General features: G+C 37.9%; 1 non-coding gene across 1 annotated transcript; it reads right to left on the bottom strand.

Annotated features, from left to right (window-relative positions):
• Positions 1-2,399: 2,399 nt before the first annotated feature.
• Positions 2,400-2,471, bottom strand: Trnaw-cca. Its single transcript has one exon. It is a non-coding gene; the product is annotated as a tRNA-Trp (tRNA).
• Between the last annotated feature and the right edge of the window lie 6,470 nt (positions 2,472-8,941).

The following is an 8,941-nucleotide window of genomic DNA, read 5'->3' on the forward strand; positions in this document are numbered from 1 at the left end:
CAACAGGACGTAGAAACGGGAAAAACATAAAATTATAACAAGAAAATAAGGAAAAGTCCCCGGTCATCAGCTGTCGCTAATTAGACTCGACCGGGGACTTTTTCTTATTTTCTTGTTATAATTTTATGTTTATCCCGTTTCTACGTCCTGTTGTGGTATCCTGTACTCACGTATATTTATTTATATATGCATGTATATATACATGTAGATGTAGGTACGTACATATATGTTTGTATGTATGCATATATTTTAATTATTACATATATATATAGTATATATATATATATATATATGCATATATGTATATATATATATATTATATATAATATATATATATTATATATATATATATATATATATTATATATATATATATATATATATATATGCATATATGTATATATTATTTATATATTATTTGACTGAACGTCACGCATCCATTTCCAAGTAAGTTTATCTTAATCTTTTTGATGCGACTCTATACTGTTTTCTACTCCTATCATTTTCTCTCTAATCCTTTCTCTAATTCCTTTTTTCTCCCCCTTCACCGTTTTCTGTCTGTCCTCTCTCTCCCTCTTTCTCCTTTACTCTCTTTCGTTGCTCACACGCGACCATCGTCCATCTTTCTTTTCGTCACATAATCACCTTTCTTTTCTTTCAGGGCTGTCCTAAAGACTGGACGTATGCTATCTTTCTCTTCTATCTTTTCTCTTGTGCGTTTATACGCTTATGTGTATGTGCGCATGCGTATTGGTGTGTATTAATCGCTGTCCTCGTTGTTTAGACCCAATACAGCTCCTGATCGTTTAATCTCTTACTTCATGACCGTGAAATTTACATTTCATTTAATCATCCTGCTTCGAATTGTTCTAGAGACGCTCTAAAGAAGGCGAAAATGTCCAAGTTTATATATATTGAAATACACACACACACACACACACCACACACACACACACACACCACACACACACACACACACACACACATTCTCATTTCGGATAGAATTCTAGGAAACTAAGGTTGGTTGAGAACTGAGCGGAAATGGCCGACATATTTTCCTTGCAACAGATCGGAGAACAGTGTTAAGAACAACGTTGTTTTCTAAACACAATTCTAGATGAACTTGTGGAGACTTTCGATTCGGTGACGCGTGAGTGCGAAATGTTTTTCAGCACTTCGTATGTTCACCTCGCTTCTTGAGAATTGTCAAAGCCTCTTCATGACAGGACATATACTGTAGCGGGGGAAAACTTTTGTCCTTCCTTTTTGAAACAGGTATTATACGAGATGATGCTTTTGTTGCTATCTTGTTTAATACACATCATACAAATAAGCTGCACCAATCCCAATAAGAATTTCCTTTGGATATTCTTATCATATGAGAGAATTCAACTTTCGGAGACTCAGAATAAGTGGAAGAACTGCTTAATGTCCTACTGCGCTACATTTAATAAACTGAGAATAACGTTATTGGAGAGAACGGATCTGAAGATCTACTCGCTACTTCGAACATACTAATAAACATTTATGAACATTGTGGTCTAGAAGCTAATATTAAGAATACAACTAAAACTAAGGTCTTGCCTTATACACAGATTAGAAATACTTACTTTTCATAGTCAAATTCACAACCACTCTGTTGAATAAATTAGTCATTTCAGTTTATATTTGAAGTGTTCACAATAAGGATGCAACAGTATCCGTGAAATTTCAAATCGTATTCGTCTTGTGCTTCATGCCTCCGGGGAAAGTATGCGAAAGAGCTTTTTAGTGACTCGATCAAATCATATATTTACAAAACAGTTGTTTTCACAGTCCTCTTGAATGAACGTGAAGCCTGAATGTCTTATTAGAAAGATATAAAAAGGCTGGGACATTTCCATTGGAACAATCTTGCATTGACAAAACTATTAAGAGTAACGAATTTCTTGGTAGAGCCAAACCCGACGACAGAGAAGATGAAGTGTTATGTACCAGCTGCAATTGGCTGGCCGCATTCAAAGAATGATGGTGCATGTGTGCGAAGAATTGCAAGAAACATGGCTAGAAAAGTTTCAAAGTGACGATACAAGATTCAAGCAAAAGCTTTTAATATTGATGTTTCCGCGATGGCTGTTAATTAATAAGACTTTCTGATCTGATGGGGGGAAATGCCAGATTAGATGCAACTTCTCTGTAAGTAAGCGCAAAGGGAGATGTGAGAGGAAAAGGGGTTGACGGAAAGAAGTACTCAACCACTTTTGAGATCAAGAATAGATGTACACAGACACTACAGGAAACACTAATAGGTTCGTTGAAACCAAATTCTCAACGAGAGATGCCAATGATCATTTACTTGTTATTTACGGTTTATGTGTGTTACCAAAGTCATGGATAACAGGAAAATGCAAAAATAAAATTTGACCCCGACGTGATTCGAACACGCAGCCTTCTGATCTGGAGTCAGACGCGCTACCGTTGCGCCACAGGGCCAATCATGCTTACGCGCTTTCTTTTAGTCTACGTATATCCTACAGCATCATCTACAGTTACCGGTTGTTTGGCATATCTTGTTTTGATCAGCAGTCGCTTGTGCTGTAAAGCAAACATTCATTACCTCCCACGCATTCAGAGTATAAAGGAATGACCAAGACTACTTCTTGGTTCGCAATATTGACAAACAAATAAAATAGTTTCATTTTTGCAGCCAGGCTAGATATACGAGGAGAAACCTCTACATAGTTCCTTGATTTACTAGAAAGAGAAACCAAATTTTCTTGACTCACTCTGTACAATTTGGAGAAAAGATGGTATATGCATTAGATATTGTTGTTTTCATCTGTTTATCTTTTGTTTCACTCATTGAACTACGGCTATGCTGGGGCACCGCCTTGAAGTATTTCAGTCGAACAAATTGACTCCAGTACACATTGTTATCAAATCTGTATCAGGATTTTTTCTTCCAAACTGCTAAGTTACGAGGAGAAGGTAACTCAATACAAACCCTGTATTCACATAATGACTGCCCTCGCGTGACACTTGTTACACCAGACCAATACAAGTGTAAAGGACGCGAGAGTGGCACTGGTTCTGCACAAGCAATGCCTACCATAATAATATTCATCGTGCAGGTTTTTTCAGTAAACCACGACATTTGCCGTGTTTTGCTGAGCCCCCAAAGGGTCCGTACACCATTGTTCAGAAGTGAACTATAATATAGGTGCCGCGTGGCTGTGTGGTAAGAAGCTTGCTTCCCAACCACATAGTTCAGTTCCACTGCGTGGCACCTTGGGCATTTATCCTCTACTATAGCCACGGGTCGATTAAAACCTTGCGAGTAGATTTGGTAGACAGAAATTGAAAGAATCCCGTAATATACATGTGTGTGTGTGTGTGTGTGTTGTGTGTGTGTTTGTGCCTGTGTTTATCCTCCACCTCAACCCCGCTTGACGTGTGATGTTGGTCTATTTGCGTCCCCGTAACTTAGCAGTTCAGCAAAAAGAGACCGACAGCATAAAAAGTACTAGGCTTGAAAAAAATAAGCCCTGGATGTCGATTTGTTCGACTAAAACCTTCAAGGTTGTGCTACAGTATGGCCGCAGTCTAATGACTGAATTAAGCAAAATAACAAAAGATAAAAAAATAACATGCTGTTGATTTGTATTGTGCAGTGAAGAGGTACCATATTGCCCTCTTGTATTGTGTAGAGGTGAGGTAGGGTTGCCATACCAACCAAATCCCCTTCAATTCAAATCTTTTAAAAGGAGCATAATAGATAAGGAACGTGGCTTAGTGGCTAGGGTATTCGGGTACCTATTGGTTATCTCACCCCCTTTATAAAATTGGGATCTCTCCCCCACCCCACTCCGTTTTACGGGAAATATCGGAAAACATCAAAACAAAAAAAATTTATTTACATGAAAACTGAAAAAATTAAACATCTTATTGAATTTGATATTTTTATAAGAAATTATACCATACCTATTGAGGAGACCAGGTGAAGGCGCATGGTTCAGTGGTTAGAGCTTCAAGCTTACTGTCGTGAAGTTGTGAGTTCGATTCCCGGACCGGGCTGCGTATTGTGTTCTTGAGCAAGACACTTTATTTCACTTTGCTCCAGTTCACTCTGCTGTAGAAATGAGTTGCGACATCACTGGTGCCAAGCTGTATTGACCTTTGCCTTTCCCTTGGATAACATCGGTGGTGTGAAGAGAGGAGGCTGGTACGCATGGGCGACTGTTGGTCTCCCATAAGCAACCTTGCGCGGCTTGTGCCTCGGAGGGTAACTTTCTAGGTGCAATCCCATGGTCATTCATGACTGAAGTGGGGGTCACCCTGAGAAGGCCAAAGTCAACAATGTGTTGAAGTATTGAATCAAAAGGATCTAACTCTTTTAATCCAATCTCTTGTCGCCACATTAACTCGATATTTTTAGTGGGCAGGTAAACCAATTTTTTAATGGGGGTGAGATAACCAAAATGTACCGGTATTCGGCTCACAATCGTAAAATCATGAGTTTAATTCTCGGCTTCAGGTTGTGCCCTTGAGCAAGACACTTTACTTCACGTTGCTCCAGTCCACTCAGCTGGCAAAAATGAGTTGTACCTGTATTTCAAAGGATTAGCCTTGTCACATTCTGTGTCACTATTAATCTCCCAGAGAACTATGTTAAGGGTACGCGTGTCTGTGGAATGCTCAGCCGCCTACACGTTAATTTCACGAGCAGGCTGTTCCGTTGATCGGATCAATTGGAACCCTCGTCGTCGTAACCGACGGAGTGCCAGCTGTGATACGGTACCATATTTCCGACTGATATAGCGCAGTGGAGATACGCCATAATGTTGACTAGCATCGTTGCGGACTGCCACTTCTTTAGAGTAATCAAGGAGCGATCGATACGGCTCGACTTACGGCTATAATTCTGTAGGAGAAAAACTTGAGATACTTCTTATTGTTTGTACCTTTATCTAAATGGGTTATTTTTTGTTGTTTTTTCTTTATTTTTAATTACTCCTCAATTCCGCTCCTCTATTTTGTATTTTTTTTGTTTTTTTTTTGTTTGTTTGTTTATTTCTCTTTATTTTTCATTTCGTCCCTGTATTTTTCTTCATGCGTCTCCTAAATTCAATTTTGTCAATGTTCTTTCTTAGTTCTCTCTCTCTCTCTCCCTCTCTTTCTCTCTCTCTCACTCACTCACTTTCTCTCTCTTTCTCTCTTTCGCCTTTTCTCTCTCCCTCTCTCTTCTCTCTTCTCTTTCTCTCTCTCTCCTTTTCTCTTTCTCTCTTCTCAATCTCTCGCCATTTTAAAAAGAAAACAAGAACCACTGAAGAGGAAAACTCAAAAAAAATATATATTTGATTCGTTATTTTTGTCTTTTTTTTTTGTCTTGTTACTTTCGTACTCTCGTTTTTCAAAGGAGATAGAAAAAAAAACTATAAAAAAGAATGAATTAAGGAAAGAAAAAAAGAAAAGAAAACAAGAAAGAAAGAATACAACAAGCATGAAGGATGAAAGAAGTTGTAAATGAAGAAAGAAAATGGAAGAATTTTAAAGAAATGCGAAAGAAGTGTTTATAATTGATTAAATGGTTTGTACATTAGAGGGTGTCAATCGAGCGTGGACAGGGGCCTTGTCATACCAACACATACCTAACACAGCACTCTGAGTGGTCATTATGGCGAAGGTGGTCATGGGTATGTTGATGGTGATGGTGATGGTGATGGTAATGATGCTGGTGATGGTGGTGACGAGAAAGAGATGGCGGTGGTGATGGTGCTACTACTGCTGTTAAGTATCGTATGATGTCGATGACGATAATGACGACGATGAAGACGAAGACGACGAAGACGACGACGTCGACGATGACGATGACGACGATGACGACGATGATGATGATGATGATGATGATGATGATGATGGTAGTGGTGGTGGTGGTAATGACGGTGATGATGATGATGGTGGTGGTGGTGGTGATGATGATGATGATGATGATGATGATGATGATGATGATGATGATGATGATGATGAGGCGACGATAACGGCAATGACGACGGAGAAAGTCATTGACAACGAATACGGTGATAAGGACGACGACGAGAAGAGGAGGAGGAGGAGGATACGTTGATGGTGGTGATGATGGTGACGTCGACGACGACAATAGCGATGAAGACGATGATGATGATGATAAGGATGTGATGTTGGTAGATTTGCCAATAGAGTAAAGCCATTGATGGTACTAGTTCTCATTGGTAGTGGCGTTAGTAGTGGTGATGGCGAGGAAGTGATGACGGGGCAGTGCAGCTACTGCTGCTGCTACTGCTACTGCTGTTGCTGCTGATGATGATGATTGTGATTCTAATCAGTATTGCAGTTGTTGTTGCTGCTGTTTTTGCTACTGCTTTTGATGCTGATGATGATGTTGATGCTGATGTTTAATCAACAATTAATTTAATTATTGTTTAATCAACTTCAATTAAAAAAAAAAAATAGCCCTTCATTTCCCTGTACATAATCTCGTTAATGAATTTCAAGAAGCCTTTCTCTTTTAACCTACCTCCTCCCACAACTCTTCATCAGTTGTGATGCAAGATGGCCGAATGGATAAAGGATTGCTCTACCTGCTGCTTTTCATTGTCTTTCCAGGCATCACAGAGCAGTCTTCTTCTTCTTCTTCTTCTTCTTCTTCTTCTTCTTCTTCTTCTTCCTACTACTACTACTACCTACTACTACTACTACTACTACTAATAATAATAATAATAATAATAATAATAATAATAATAATAATAATTCGTTTCCTTCTGCTACTACTAATAATAATTCATCTTTTTCTTCTTTATTTTCATCATCATCATCATCATCGTCGTCGTCGTCGTCGTCATCATCATCATCATCATCATCATCATCCGTCATCATTATTATCAATCATCGTCGTCTTTGTCGCTGTCGCCGCTGTCAGCATCATCATTCTCATCATCATCATCTCCTTCGCATCCTCTTTCTTCCTCTTGCTCCATCTTGTCTTCTTTTTCTTCTTTTCTTTTTTGATTCCCCTTTCAGGGAGGATAAAATAAATACCGGCTGAGTACTGGTATCGATGCAATCGACTTACCCCCTCCCCAAAACTGCTGGTCTTGTGTCAATATATATATATGATCTAAGTTATATGATGTATAAAAACACATGTAATTACAAATAAATATCTGTAAAATAATAAACCATCCGAATTCTGAGTACCTCATTTCTTCAATATATATATATATATATAATAATATATATATATATATATATATATATATATAATATATATATATATATATATATATATATATATATATATTATATATATATATATATATAATATATAATACAAAATGGGACAAGCATGCAAACATCCGGACAGCTAGATGATACAAAAAGGGACAACAAAACATCAAGATAGACGATACAAAGAAAACAAGGACGGGTAATTCGAAGTTTTCTTTCTTCAGTCAAGTACCAGATTATCCTCGCAATTTCGGCTGATTATTCTTGAAATTGCTCCAATCTGGCCAGTCCCTCGGAAGAAAATAGCGAATGTATACAAAAACATGGACGGGAAAAACAATGTTACACAAATATAAATACAATAAAAAATACAATAAAAATAACAGGCCATAACAACAGGTGTCTTTCGACTAAGGACGAATTGAATTAAGCTGGCGCGTGTGGAAATGAAGCCTTACGGCAGAGATACAAATGTTTCACAAACACAGGGAAGAATATCGATGTTGCACAGACAACGGTCAGACCAAGAAAGAAAGAGCAGGCTTGGCCGATCGGTCACGTAGGAAGAGAAGAGGGAGAAGTAGAAGCAGGGGGGGGCAGAATAATTAAAGAGGGGGAAAAGAAGAGAGAGAAGTAGAAGCAGAGGGACAGAAGAATTTAGGAGGGGCAAGAAAAATTCACAGGGACGCAGTGAAGTGAAAAGTGGAGGGAAAGTAAGAAGAGAAGACAAAGAAATATGAGAGAGGAGAAACGAAAGAACGAAGAGTGGAATAAACGAATAAGCGTGAAAGGGCGGATAGAAAAAGAGTCGTACAGGATTTTGAAAAATGTGTACTTACATATAAGAGAACAAAATGTACGTACGCCGCTATATATATATTATATAAATATATATATAGGGAGTGGTTGTATACTGTCAACTTAACGTGACAGTCCCTAAGAGGCATCGAACGCTTCCGGTCGGCTTTGACACATTTTCTGTGTCCTTATATTTGTGAAAGGGAGGCAAGTACCCTACCAGCCAAGATTCACACCTGAGGACATGCATGCTTCTGGGTCTTAATCCGTCGCGTTAAGTTGACAGTATACAACCATTCTATCGCTCCACCACCGCTCATGTCTCTTTTAGACGTTTAGAAATTTAATATTTCTGATATATATATAAAATACAAAATGGGACAAAACGCAAAAATATAATATATTATATATATATATATAATATATTATATATATATATATATATATATATATATATATATATATGTATATATATTATAACCCAGTGTACTTACACTCGCTTGCCCTGAATATTAATTTATATGTATGTGTGTGTGTGTGTGTGTGTGTCATATTTTAATATTTTGCTTAGTCATTGCGAGACTAATAACTTAGTGTAGAACTCAATATACGTATGCTTCAGTATAGAGTGGCAATAAGAAAATGAAATGTTAAAAGGAAAAACCCTACCTCTGATGATGCTATAGGGTATTATTATTCAGGAACTCACCTATTAATCCGCTGCATCTTATAACAGAACAACCTATAAACTAATGAACTTCATAAAACAGCTGTTTCTCTCCTTTGTCATCTCATTTTCTTATACACACAGATACACACATGCATTTGTGTGTGTGGTGTGTGTGTGTGTGTGTGTGTGTGTGTGTGTGTGTGTGTGTCAGTGGCGACTCCAGGTCATCAGC

Source organism: Octopus sinensis, linkage group LG6 (genome assembly GCF_006345805.1).
Source record: "Octopus sinensis linkage group LG6, ASM634580v1, whole genome shotgun sequence".
In the NCBI taxonomy this organism is placed as follows: Eukaryota; Metazoa; Mollusca; class Cephalopoda; order Octopoda; family Octopodidae; genus Octopus; species Octopus sinensis.